The 12,652-nt window shown below is 39.8% G+C and overlaps 1 non-coding gene across 1 annotated transcript; it reads left to right on the forward strand.

Moving 5' to 3' along the window:
* The first annotated feature begins 7,604 nt into the window (after positions 1 to 7,604).
* LOC141645578 (small nucleolar RNA R71) lies at positions 7,605 to 7,711 on the forward strand. The gene has a single exon (XR_012545057.1). It is a non-coding gene; the product is annotated as a small nucleolar RNA R71 (small nucleolar RNA).
* The last annotated feature ends 4,941 nt before the right edge of the window (positions 7,712 to 12,652 follow it).

Consider the following 12,652-nt stretch of genomic DNA (forward strand, 5'->3'; position numbering starts at 1 on the left):
CCTTCTTCTTAGGGGCACGAGAGTCAGACAAACAGGCCCACATCACCCTGTAGTCCTCAGAAGGGTCAGCAGTATGACCCGTGAAACTAAGACCCAAATATCTCGTAAAGTCAGCCAATGTCAATGAATAAGAGACATTAAAAATACGGAAAGAAATGCAGGAGCTAGCTTGATCGGTCCGTTTCGTGTTCACAATTAAAGGTGTGGTCGTTGGGCCACGTCCGAATCAAAACATAATTTATAGCTTCACAAACAACTCTACAATTAGTAAAGAGGCAAGTAAAGGTCGGATCCCAAGGGACGGGTATTGAAATGAGATTTCTATCGAAACTAGTGGTGTCTTAGGGGTGTCACAATTTGGGTTGATGTAGAAGGTTACTAACTAAAATAGCAATGTAAATAAACAAGCAAAATGAATTAAAAGGGTTGTAGACAATTGATAAAAAGCACTAGGGTGTTATGGGATCATAGGGGAATCATGGGAATTGATCATACAAACATGTTCTCAAATTATAAGCAAGCAATTATTGTTGTGATGGATTGAGTTGGGTTATATCTTACAATCCTAGGAAAGTTTGGGTCCCGGAGCCGAATCGATTAGATTGTACAACACCTACAAGTCGACTTAATCTTCCCTACTCAACAACATGCATGGTCTAATGAGACTCGAGTTGGTTTATGTCTTACAAGTCTCATTGAAAAGGTAGGTGATGGGTAAAAAATGCAAGGATTCATAGGCTCGCATTTCATCAAACATAACATGTGCATAAGTTGAGATCAAAACAAGCAAACAAATAAAACATGAAAGCATATTAATTTAAGCATGAATCATTCCCCATGTTGGTTTCCCCTAATCACCCATTAACCCTAGCTAAGAGACTACTCACTCATTATCATGTTGATCATGCTAGCAAGGTTGTCAATCATACCAACAAAATGAAACATGATGAATAAATGAAAGTAATTAACAATAATTAAAAAGGGATTAAGAGAATTATACCTACTAATGATTCCAATAATAAAGCAAAGATAAAAGAAGTACTTGATGCTTGATTGAGAGGTTGTCAATCTCCCAATAATAACCCAAATAATCTTCAATTACCCAAAATAAAGGATGAACAAAAGAGAGATTAAGGAAATAGAACTTGTATTAGAACTTGATTAATTGTTGATTACAAAACTAAAGAGAGATTTGATTGATATTAACTACTCTAATTATTGATAAGAAGAACATGCTCTTCTAATTAGACTAATGGGGTATTTATAGTGGAAATTAGGGGGATGCATTAGGGTTAACTAAGGGCTAAACTAGTAATTACACTTTTTAGATTGAGCAGGGAGGAGCCGGTATTTTTCGAAGGAAGGGCTTCTTTCTTTGTAGCTTGGAGAAGAGGAAATCGCGCTGTAGAGGAATCCGAGCGGTTTTGTGTCGGGACGGGCGTATTCTGGTGAAGGAACACAAGCGGATTCAAGAGAATCCGGGCGGATTGTGGTGGCTAAACTCGAGCGTCTTGGTGGAAAACCGCACGGATTGTGCAGGTAGAGGACGGCCGGATTGTAGACAATCCGCACGGATTGTGCCTCAGCAGGATTTCTTCTTCTTTTCTTCATAAATTCCTTGGGGATTTCCTTGGGGACTCAAGGATCCTTTCTCAACATTGCTCATCTACTATCATATGTACAAAGGCCTTCAAATCTTGTCTCTCCTTGATGCTTGGTCATTGAATTCGATCAATTTAGTCTTGTTTTGCCATGAAAATGCAAGATTCTTACTCCTTTCCTACCAAGGGATCAAAATCTCAAAGAATATGCAAAACAAAGAACTAAAGATAATAAATGACCCAAATATGCACTAAAAAGCATGGGGATAAGGCTAATTCGGGGGCTAAATACGCGCTAATTATGGTCACATCAAATATCCCCAAACCGAACCTTTGCTCGTCCCGAGTAAAGAGGTGACAAAGACTAGGACCATTATTTAAACTAACCTAATAACATAGCCGATATGAGACAATTAGCGGGTCTCACTCCGCCCCTTCAACTCACAACAAGACAACCATGAGGTAGGATGCCTTCTTGCAAGGCAAGGTGGGTCTTGCCAAAATGGCGACACATCCAAACATTAAGCACACAAAATCACATAATGGATGCATCTACAAAAGAATAGCCACTTCCTCATCAAGTGGCGGAGACACTAAAGAGGAACAAATTTAAGAGCATGTAATCCTTCACAAATACTAGTTCAACAAATTACTAAGGCTAAGAGGATGGCACTAAATCACCTCCAAATGGTGTTAAACTAGACTACTTTCGTCCTCAATTTCCAAATGCTTTCGTCTAGAGCGATCGGATGGTGGTGGAATGATGATCCCTATGATGCTAGTAGCATATGACATGACAAGTCTTGAATTCTCTACAAAAGTAAAGGTCATGGATCGTCCCAAGCTCGACAAAGTGGCTTGACAAAAGGCTTTTTGGGAATGAAATGCTCAAATCTTTATACACAACGGGTGGATATGACTAGTATTCAAAAATTGACCTCATTTCAACTTTCACATTTCAAAAATTTTAGATGGGGTTTGTCCCTTCCGGGCTAGTGTCATTTGCTTTCGCCAATCGCTTATTAGGCAACCAGTTAACCTCTTGACAATAGCTTTTCGGGGTGATAGTCACTCTGTCTCTGGGCGGCCGAATTCACAACCGTGTGGGGGCCCAATTCAATGGATCCCGCTCCAAAGCACATCGAAGTGGTACGCCTCCATCAAAACAATTTAATTTCTCAACATTCAACAATTCATAACATTTGAGGTTTCCTTGGCATTAAATTACTTCCACATGACAAAATTCCTTGAAATGAGCACTTCAAACTTATTGATAGAAAGTATTTTTGGTTGCCTTACCACAAGGTCAATCAAGGTCACCTAGACAAGTTAACCAAGTCCACATCGCATCACGGGGTTGGATAGGTGACTCACATGCAAACCCTTGACTAGGCTTTGGGTCATGGGTCAAAAGACACTAGTATGACACTATCTAGGGTGTTTTACAACCATTCTAGTAGGCAAAGTCTTAAGTTGAAAAAAAAGTATTTGTAATGGCTTAGTTGCTCTTGTCAAAGTTCCTAATTAGGCATTTTTCAAAGCATTTCTAACATTCTATGATGCAACTAATATAAACATCCTAATGCAAATGATTCTACTAACTAATATGACATATAAACTAAATGCAAGTCCTAAGTTCACATTGTTATACCACATCAATCAAAATAAAGCCACATAGTCATTAACATAAAGAGGAAAAAGGAGATTGGAAAGATCATACCATGCAGTCTTCAATATCCTCATGTCTCGGATGTGGCGTAGTCAATCAATGTGAACAAGGATAGAACAAACACAATATATACAAAACAATATATACACAAGACTATAAAAGGAAATACACATGTTTTTTTTTTTGGTTTTTCAATTTTCAAATTTTTATGATTTTCGAAATTTTTCAATTTTTTTGGATTTTTGAATAAGAGTTAAATGTTAGAATTCCCATCCCCACACTAATATGGGCATTGTCCTCAATGGCCAAAATGATGGAAATTATGCAAAGATGATGCATGATTTCTATACTAAATGCAATCTATACTAGCTTACACTACATGATGCATGGTTTTTGTTATGACGGAGAGGATAATTTAGATTACCTCCCGTTGTGTATGCATTAACTTCCCCAAACCGAGTGAGGCACTATTGCTAATGTCTAAGGATGGGTGTAGTTCATGCACACACTATGCAATGCATGAAACTAATTTGTTATTTTGGATTTTGAAAATGGGAACAATAGAATGAGAACACCTCAATGGTACCGAGGTGTGAGTCCTCTATGGTGCTAGGACTACTCCAACAATGATCAAGAAAAATAATTAAAACAAAGAGAGAAATAGACAAACCATGAGAGGGTAGGAGCCTCCAAGGCTTGCTAATCTTCCATCATATCATCACTATCATCATTCTCCTCATTAGAAGTGGTCTCATTGCCACTTCCCTCTTCATTTGCTTCTTTACTTTCTTCCTCACCTTGCTCATCATCTTGCTCACCATCCTTCTCTCCTTCTTCACTTGCTTCCTCATCAATGTTATCATCAACTTCTTCATTACCAACAACCTCATTGTCACCCGAAACGACCCTAGATGCACCCGGAAATAGGACTTCTCTATCCGCCCAACTAGGCAAAGGACATGATGGATCAAGTAGTCCTTGCCTAGCTCCGGATAATGCAAAAGTTGATCGATTTCCGGAGTAGAAGATGTTGTTGCTCCCATAGAAGGTTGTTGTTGTTGTTGCACTTCCAAGTTTGGGGTTGCTACCACCATAGCCAATGCTTTCTTTGCTTGAAGAGCCTTTTGCCTTTGTGAAAGTGTCTTTGTTGCCTTTGTTGCTCCCTTAGTCCTTGCCATTGATGAATTAACCAAGAAAAGAATGAAAAATCTTCAATTTGTAGTATACCCAAATCGATTTAAAGGTGAAAGGCTTTGCCTATATGAATTCAAAAATCGACTCAAAGGTTGAAGATTTTGTGCTTGGTTTTGATTTTTATTGAAAAAGGAGTGATTAATTTGTTGTTGAAAGGATGTTTTGATTTGATTTTGGTGAATGTAGTTGATGGATTTTGTTTTTGTGATGGAGAGGATGAGGGTTTTGATGTTTTGAAGTAGTGTTATGAATGAATGAATGAAGGTGGGAGGGATTTTATAAAGACCGAAAAATTCGAACTGCAGGGGCAATCCGTGCGGTTTCTGCCCAATACGGTCGGATTCTGCACTTTCTGGGTCTGATAAAACTCGCCTAAAGACGGGCGTATTTAAGAGAAGACGCTCGGATTTGATGATACGGGATGGGCGGATTCTCCAGAAGACGGACGGATTTCAGTCCAGGAATTTTTCTTGTTTTCCTCAGCTTAGAAGACGGGCGTCTTCTTTTCAAGACGGACGGATTTCCAAAGACGGGCGGATTGCTGTTCAGGACGCCCGGATTCTCTTACAGTCAAAAATATTTCAAAAGTGCAGCTCATAGGGACGTGCGTCTTCTGCCCAGTACGCTCGGATTGCATGAAAACGGGCGGATTCTCCTGAATCCGCTCGGATTCAACCCCTTTGTACCCGGATTCAGTTCTATCCGTGTACAATGCATTTCCCTTATCATCCTTCCATTCTTATTCAAATCTTGTGTTCTTCATTGTGGGGGCGTTACTAAGGCATGATTAGCCTAGGCAATTGCCATCCCCACACAAAGCTAAAGCACTACACATCAATTGAAATTATTAGTCCCTCCCTCACTTCTCTCAAACATGACAATTATCTTGATCAAAGTAAATAAAAATCCAAAGATGACAAAAATTGCAATACAAGAATTAAAATGCGAGTTAAGGAGTTAGAAATATTTACAAATGGTGGTTTAGGGAGGACTCCACCAAACTCTCATTCTTGATGAGATGTCAAGGGGGCATGTTCAAGGTGTTGTTGATGTTGCTCAACACCTTGAAGAAATAATCAAAAACTTGTTCATTATCATGGTAGAAGTCTTCAATAGTCCTTTGCCCTTGTTGTCGTTCTTGATCGATGGCATTACCAATGTAGGGATTAAAAATCCCTTCAAATTTGTCGTCCCAAAGACCACAAACTTCATTAAGTTGATCATTGAAAATTTCTTGATTTGATTGAGACAACTCTCCCAAATTCTTCTCTTGGCCAATGAGGCCATCCTTTTCTTCTTTGATTGATTTTGATGAGCTTTGCAAGCTCTCCTTGTCACAATTCACTTGCTCTTTGAATGGAGCATCTTCAATTTTCTTCTTCCATTGGAGTTCCGATTTCTTCCTCTCATCCTTTCGGCTATAATGATCAATCATGAAACACGGTTCATGCAAACGAGGAGCTCTCATAGTCTTGTCAAGATTAAAGGTTATGCTTTCATCTCCCACTTCTAGAGTGAGCTCACCATGTTTCACATCGATCACCGCACCCACGGTGTGTAGGAAAGGTCTTCCTAGAATGATAGGAATGTTGGAATCTTCCTCCATATCAACAATGACAAAGTCCACCGGGATGAAAAACTTCCCAATTCGCACGGGGACATCTTCCCATATCCCTAATTGTGTCTTCGTCGATCTATCGGCCATTTGGAGTGTGATATTGGTGCATTTAAGCTCTCCCATCCCTAACCTTTTACTCACCGAGTACGGCATAACACTCACACTAGCCCCTAGATCACATAAGGCTTTGTTGATCGTTGTGTCGCCAATGGTGCACGGTATTGAGAAGCTTCCCGGATCCTTTAGTTTTGGAGGTGAACTCCCTTGAAGTATTGCACTACTCACCTTGGTGAAGGCGATAGTCTCAAGTTTCCGGATTGACTTCTTCTTTGCGAGGATATCTTTCATGTATTTCGCATAGGCCGGTACGTGATTGATTAATTCCGTGAAAGGAATCGAGACTTCCAAATTCTTCACAATTTCCATGAACTTTCCAAGTTGGTCGTCAAATTTGGGCTTGGCTTGACGACTTGGAAAAGGAAGTCTAATCACAATGGGCTCTTTCTCCTTGACCTTGTCTTCATTTTTCTTTGAACTTTCTTCTTTTGATGATTCTCCATCTTTGGAGTTTTGCACAATTTCTTCCTTATCACTAGCTTCCACAACTTCATCTTCAACTTGCTTCTTTGGTGCTTCATACCTAGTACCACTTCTCAAGTGAATGGCACTAACCGTTTCATGTCTTGGGGGATTACTTTGAGGTGGTAATTGCCCCTTTTGTGTTTGTGAGCTTGAAGATGCTAGTTGAGTCAATTGGGTTTCCAACATCTTGGTGTGAGCTAGGATGTTGTTGATGGTGGTTTCCTTTGCTTGGCTATCTTTTTGCATTTGAGTGAAAAATTCTTGTTGATTCTTTTGCATTTGGAGGACCGCTTTTTGGACATCAAAACCTTGGTCATTTTGGTGATTGTATGGATTTTGATTTTGGTAACCTTGGTTTTGATTGTAAAATGGTCTTTGATTTTGGTTTCTCATGGGAGGTGGAGTGTATGTTGTTTGAGGGTTTTGAACATTTTGGCTTTTGTATGAGAGATTTGGATGGAATTTGGTGTTCTCATTGTAATAGTTGGAATAAGGGGTACCACTCTTGTATGCTTGGAAAGCATTCACTTGTTCATTTGTTCCCCTACATTCACTTTGGTCATGTCCCAAAGTTCCACAATTCTCACATATCCCACTTGGGATTGATGAAGATGCCGTCATGGCATTAACATGATTCTTTGGTGATTTTGAGACTTCTTCAAGTCTAGCCATAGCTTTTTCAAAGTTCAAATTGATTGTGTCAATATGAGCACTAAGTTGAGCACCCAATTGAGTAACGGAGTCCACTTCATGCTTTCCTCCTCTAGTAGCCTTGCGAGGTCTACTATATTGTGAGTTATGGACCGCCATTTCCTCAATCTTGTTCCATGTTTGATTGTCATCAACTTTGGTGAACATTCCATTTGATCCCATGTTGAGAATGTTCCTTGAATCTTCATATAAACCATTCCAAAATTTTTGTACCAAGAACCATTCGCTAAGTCCATGGTGAGGACATGAGCGACAAATTCCCTTGAACCGCTCCCAAGCTTCATACAAAGATTCTTCATCCCTTTGCTTAAAACCCGTAATTTGAGCTCTTAGCATGTTAGTCTTTTCCGGTGGGTAGAATTTTTTGTAGAAAACTAGAGCCAACTTCTTCCAAGAATCTATTACGAGAGTGGCTTTATCAAGGCCCTTCAACCATTGCTTCGCGGTGCCAATTAGAGAAAAAGGAAATAAGACCCATCGAATTTGGTCTTGAGTTACACCGGTTTGAGAAATCGCATCACAATAGTCGCAAAAGGTTTCCATGTGAGAATGAGGGTCTTCACTAGGCCTCCCCCCAAATTTGCTCCTTTCGACTAATTGGATAAAGGCGGATTTGGCAATAAAATTTCCGGTTAGATGTTGTGGTGTAGGAGTACCATTGGGTAGGTTCTCCTTGGTGGGTACGGAGTGTGACGAGAATTTAGGCATTGTAGGTTGATTTTGGGTGATATTGTGTAATGGGTTCTCCTCTCCTTCTATTGCGAAAGGGTTGATGAACTCAATAGTTGGTTGAACAACCTCACTAATACCTCTCAAATTCCTCCTAGCAAGTCTCCTAGTGTTCGTCAAGGTTCTTTCAATTTCACGGTCAAAAGGTAACAAATCACCTTGTGACTTTCTAGACATGCAAAATATCAAACAACTTGAAAACAATTAGAACAAACCTTGAGGAGTTTTACTTCCCCAAGGCAAAGAAAAACACAACTAATAACAATGTAAAGAAATCTAAATCAAGCAAACACCGTCCCCGGCAACGGCGCCATTTTTGATCGGTCCGTTTCGTGTTCACAATTAAAGGTGTGGTCGTTGGGTCACGTCCGAATCAAAACACAATTTATAGCTTCACAAAGAACTCTACAATTAGTAAAGAGGCAAGTAAAGGTCGGATCCCAAGGGACGGGTATTGAAATGAGATTTCTATCGAAACTAGTGGTGTCTTAGGGGTGTCACAATTTGGGTTGATGTAGAAGGTCACTAACTAAAATAGCAATGTAAATAAATAAGCAAGATGAATTAAAAGGGTTGTAGACAATTGATAAAAAGCACTAGGGTGTTATGGGATCATAGGGGAATCATGGGAATTGATCATACAAACATGTTCTCAAATTATAAGCAAGCAATTATTGTTGTGATGGATTGAGTTGGGTTATATCTTACAATCCTAGGAAAGTTTGGGTCCCGGAGCCGAATCAATTAGATTGTACAACACCTACAAGTCGACTTAATCTTCCCTACTCAACAACATGCATGGTCTAATGAGACTCGAGTTGGTTTATATCTTACAAGTCTCATTGAAAAGGTAGGTGATGGGTAAATAATGCAAGGATTCATAGGCTCGCATTTCATCAAACATAACATGTGCATGAGTTGAGATCAAAACAAGCAAGCAAATAAAACATGAAAGCATATTAATTTAAGCATGAATCATTCCCCATGTTGGTTTCCCCTAATCACCCATTAACCCTAGCTAAGAGACTACTCACTCATTATCATGTTGATCATGCTAGCAAGGTTGTCAATCATACCAACAAAATGAAACATGATGAATAAATGAAAGTAATTAACAATAATTAAAAAGGAATTAAGAGAATTATACCTACTAATGATTCCAATAATAAAGCAAAGATAAAAGAAGTACTTGATGCTTGATTGAGAGGTTGTCAATCTCCCAATAATAACCCAAATAATCTTCAATTACCCAAAATAAAGGATGAACAAAAGAGAGATTAAGGAAATAGAACTTGTATTAGAACTTGATTAATTGTTGATTACAAAATTAAAGAGAGATTTGATTGATATTAACTACTCTAATTATTGATAAGAAGAACATGCTCTTCTAATTAGACTAATGGGGTATTTATAGTGGAAATTAGGGGGATGCATTAGGGTTAACTAAGGGCTAAACTAGTAATTACACTTTTTAGATTGAGCAGGGAGGAGTCGGTATTTTTCGAAGGAAGGGCTTCTTTCTTTGTAGCTTGGAGAAGAGGAAATCGCGCTGTAGAGGAATCCGAGCGGTTTTGTGTCGGGACGGGCGGATTCTGGTGAAGGAACACGAGCGGATTCAAGAGAATTCGGGCGGATTGTGGTGGCTAAACCCGAGCGTCTTGGTGGAAAACCGCACGGATTGTGCAGGTAGAGGACGACCGGATTGTAGACAATCCGCACGAATTGTGCCTCAGCAGGATTTCTTCTTCTTTTCTTCATAAATTCCTTGGGGATTTCCTTGGGGACTCAAGGATCCTTTCTCAACATTGCTCATCTACTATCATATGTACAAAGGCTTTCAAATCTTGTCTCTCCTTGATGCTTGGTCATTGAATTCGATCAATTTAGTCTTGTTTTGCCATGAAAATGCAAGATTCTTACTCCTTTCCTACGAAGGGATCAAAATCTCAAAGAATACGCAAAACAAAGAACTAAAGATAATAAATGACCCAAATATGCACTAAAAAGCATGGGGACAAGGCTAATTCGGGGGCTAAATATGCGCTAATTATGGTCACATCATAGCTCTATTAGCACTGAAAGCATCTTTGTCGAAAGCAAAAGACGAAAAGAACTCAAGGGTCAGCGCCGGGTAGGTGTACTCTGCCATCTCGACTAATCCCGACATGCCCGTACCATTTAATAAATCAACAACTGACTCCAAACAACCCAATTCCTCTAAGGTGGGTTTATGCAAAAAACGTGTGGGTTGTAAACTGCATGTATCACACAACGTAATAAAATGGCTTCTTTGAGCCGGAGAAGAAAATGTAACCTGCGGTTAGTCAGGTAGACTATCCGTACTGAATTCCACTATGGCAGCACCAGGCTGTGCTCGACTCGCGGACGCGCCTGAAGCTGCTGTCCTGGCCTTCTTTGACGCGTCTTGGCTCGGTTTCCTGCTACCCGCCACTCGCTTTCCTTTAGTCATGATTATGCCTACAAAATATGAGCACACTTTCAACAAACAACATTCCCAAATATTTAAGAACAATGAAAGGCAACAAACCCCATAAAGCAATGAATTTTCGAATCAAATTAGGGTTGGCAAAATAAGTTTGGAAACAACAAAATTAAATCCCTCCATGGCTGCTAATAGGGCTCGAAAATCAAAGGTAAACAACAATAAACTCCTTAGAAGAACAAATTCGACAAAATAATGCCCCATAAATCGAATTTTTTCGATTCAAGAGCGATTGTGATGCTCGAAACTGGGCAAAAACTAAACAATATAGGTCGAATCAGAGAAGTGAAAGAGGAGTAAGCTATACCTTTGATGAAACTTAGCAATTTAGAGCAAATAAATCGCAAATTGAAGAGGAGAAAAGGAGGATTTTAATCGCCAAAGAAGGGAAAGAGGGGTTAGGGTTCTTCTTGATTTGGTAAAGTGAAATAGTAAGAAGAAAATAAGAAGTTAAATCCCTCTTAATTGAGTCCCGGTTTCGATATTCGGTCGGTCGACCGAATGGCTTGGTCGGTCGACCATACATACTGATTAAAAATCCCCTGATCACTGTGCGTCAGTCGATGGACCGCATGACATGGTCGGTCGACCATGAGTACTGGCAAATAACAATCAGATGCCAAAATAGATTTTTCCAAAAGCTCAAATTCCTAACCATCAAACGTAAAACTAAAGTACGCTAAAGATACTAAAATTAAGAAAGCGGTAAAGATCCTAATTACAAGCAGATTACAGCTCGGGTTGCCTCCCGGTTAGCGCTGGTTTAAGAGGTCCCGCACGACCTTTTTACCTCAATTTGCATCATCCGATAACGGGTCGAAGTACAATACCTCGACTTTCCCAACAAATTCATCTGTTTCGTGATAATGCTTCACATATTGGCCATTAACTTTGAACCTTTCTCCAGCAGAGGTCTCCAATTCAACTGATCCGAACTTTGTAACTGCTGTGACCGTATAAGGGCCACTCCACCTGGATTTCAGCTTACCAGGAAATAAACGGATACGAGCATTAAAAAGAAGTACCTTATCGCCAATATGGAACTCGCGCTTAATAATTCTCTTGTCGTGCCAGCGCTTCGTTTTCTCTTTGTAGATCCTAGCATTATCATAGGCCAGCAGCCTAAATTCCTCCAGCTCATTTAGCTGTGTCATACGTTTCTCACGAGAGAGGTTAAGATCCAAATTCAAATCACAAATAGCCCACCAAGACTTACGCTCCAATTCAACAGGTAAATGACATGTCTTACCATAAATCAATCAGAATGGTGACATCCCAATCGGCGTTTTAAACGCGATCCTATAAGCCCATAAGACATCATCTAACTTAAGACTCCAATCTTTCCGTGATTTAGAAACAACTTTAGATAAAACTTCTTTCAATTCTCGGTTTGAAATCTCAACTTGACCACTAGTTTGGGGATGATACCCCAAACCTCTACGATGTTGGACACCGAATTTAGTCAATAAAGCACTAAGTTATTTCTCTTTAAAATGCATTCCACCATCGCTAATGACAACCCTAGGGACACCAAAATGAGGGAAAATAATCTTTTTAAATAGCTTAATCACGACTTTTGCATCGCAATGGGGAGTAGCGATAGCTTCTACCCATTTGGACACATAATCTACAGCTACGAGGATATATTTATTACCTTGACTGCTCGGAAAGGGTCCTTGATAATCAATGCCCCAGACATCAAAAATCTCAACCTCTAGAATGCCTACCTGTGGCATCTCATGTCTCTTCGAAATATTCCCCGATTGTTGACAAGCATCGCACTCAGCAACAAAATTCCTACTATCTGCATGCATAGTAGGCCAATAAAAACCAGATTGGAGTACCTTAGCTACAGTCCGGGACGGACCATGGTGACCACCAGAGGCAGAAGAGTGGCAAGCTTCTAGGATATCCTTGACCTCCCATTGAGGCACACATCTCCGGATAAGACCGTCTGCACATTCCTTGAAAACAAATGGATCATCCCAAAAGTATTGTCTAGCATCATAAGCGAACCGCTTTTTCTGCTGCCATGAAAGCTTGGG

This window comes from Silene latifolia, chromosome 2, assembly GCF_048544455.1.
Source record: "Silene latifolia isolate original U9 population chromosome 2, ASM4854445v1, whole genome shotgun sequence".
NCBI classification, from domain to species: domain Eukaryota; kingdom Viridiplantae; phylum Streptophyta; class Magnoliopsida; order Caryophyllales; family Caryophyllaceae; genus Silene; species Silene latifolia.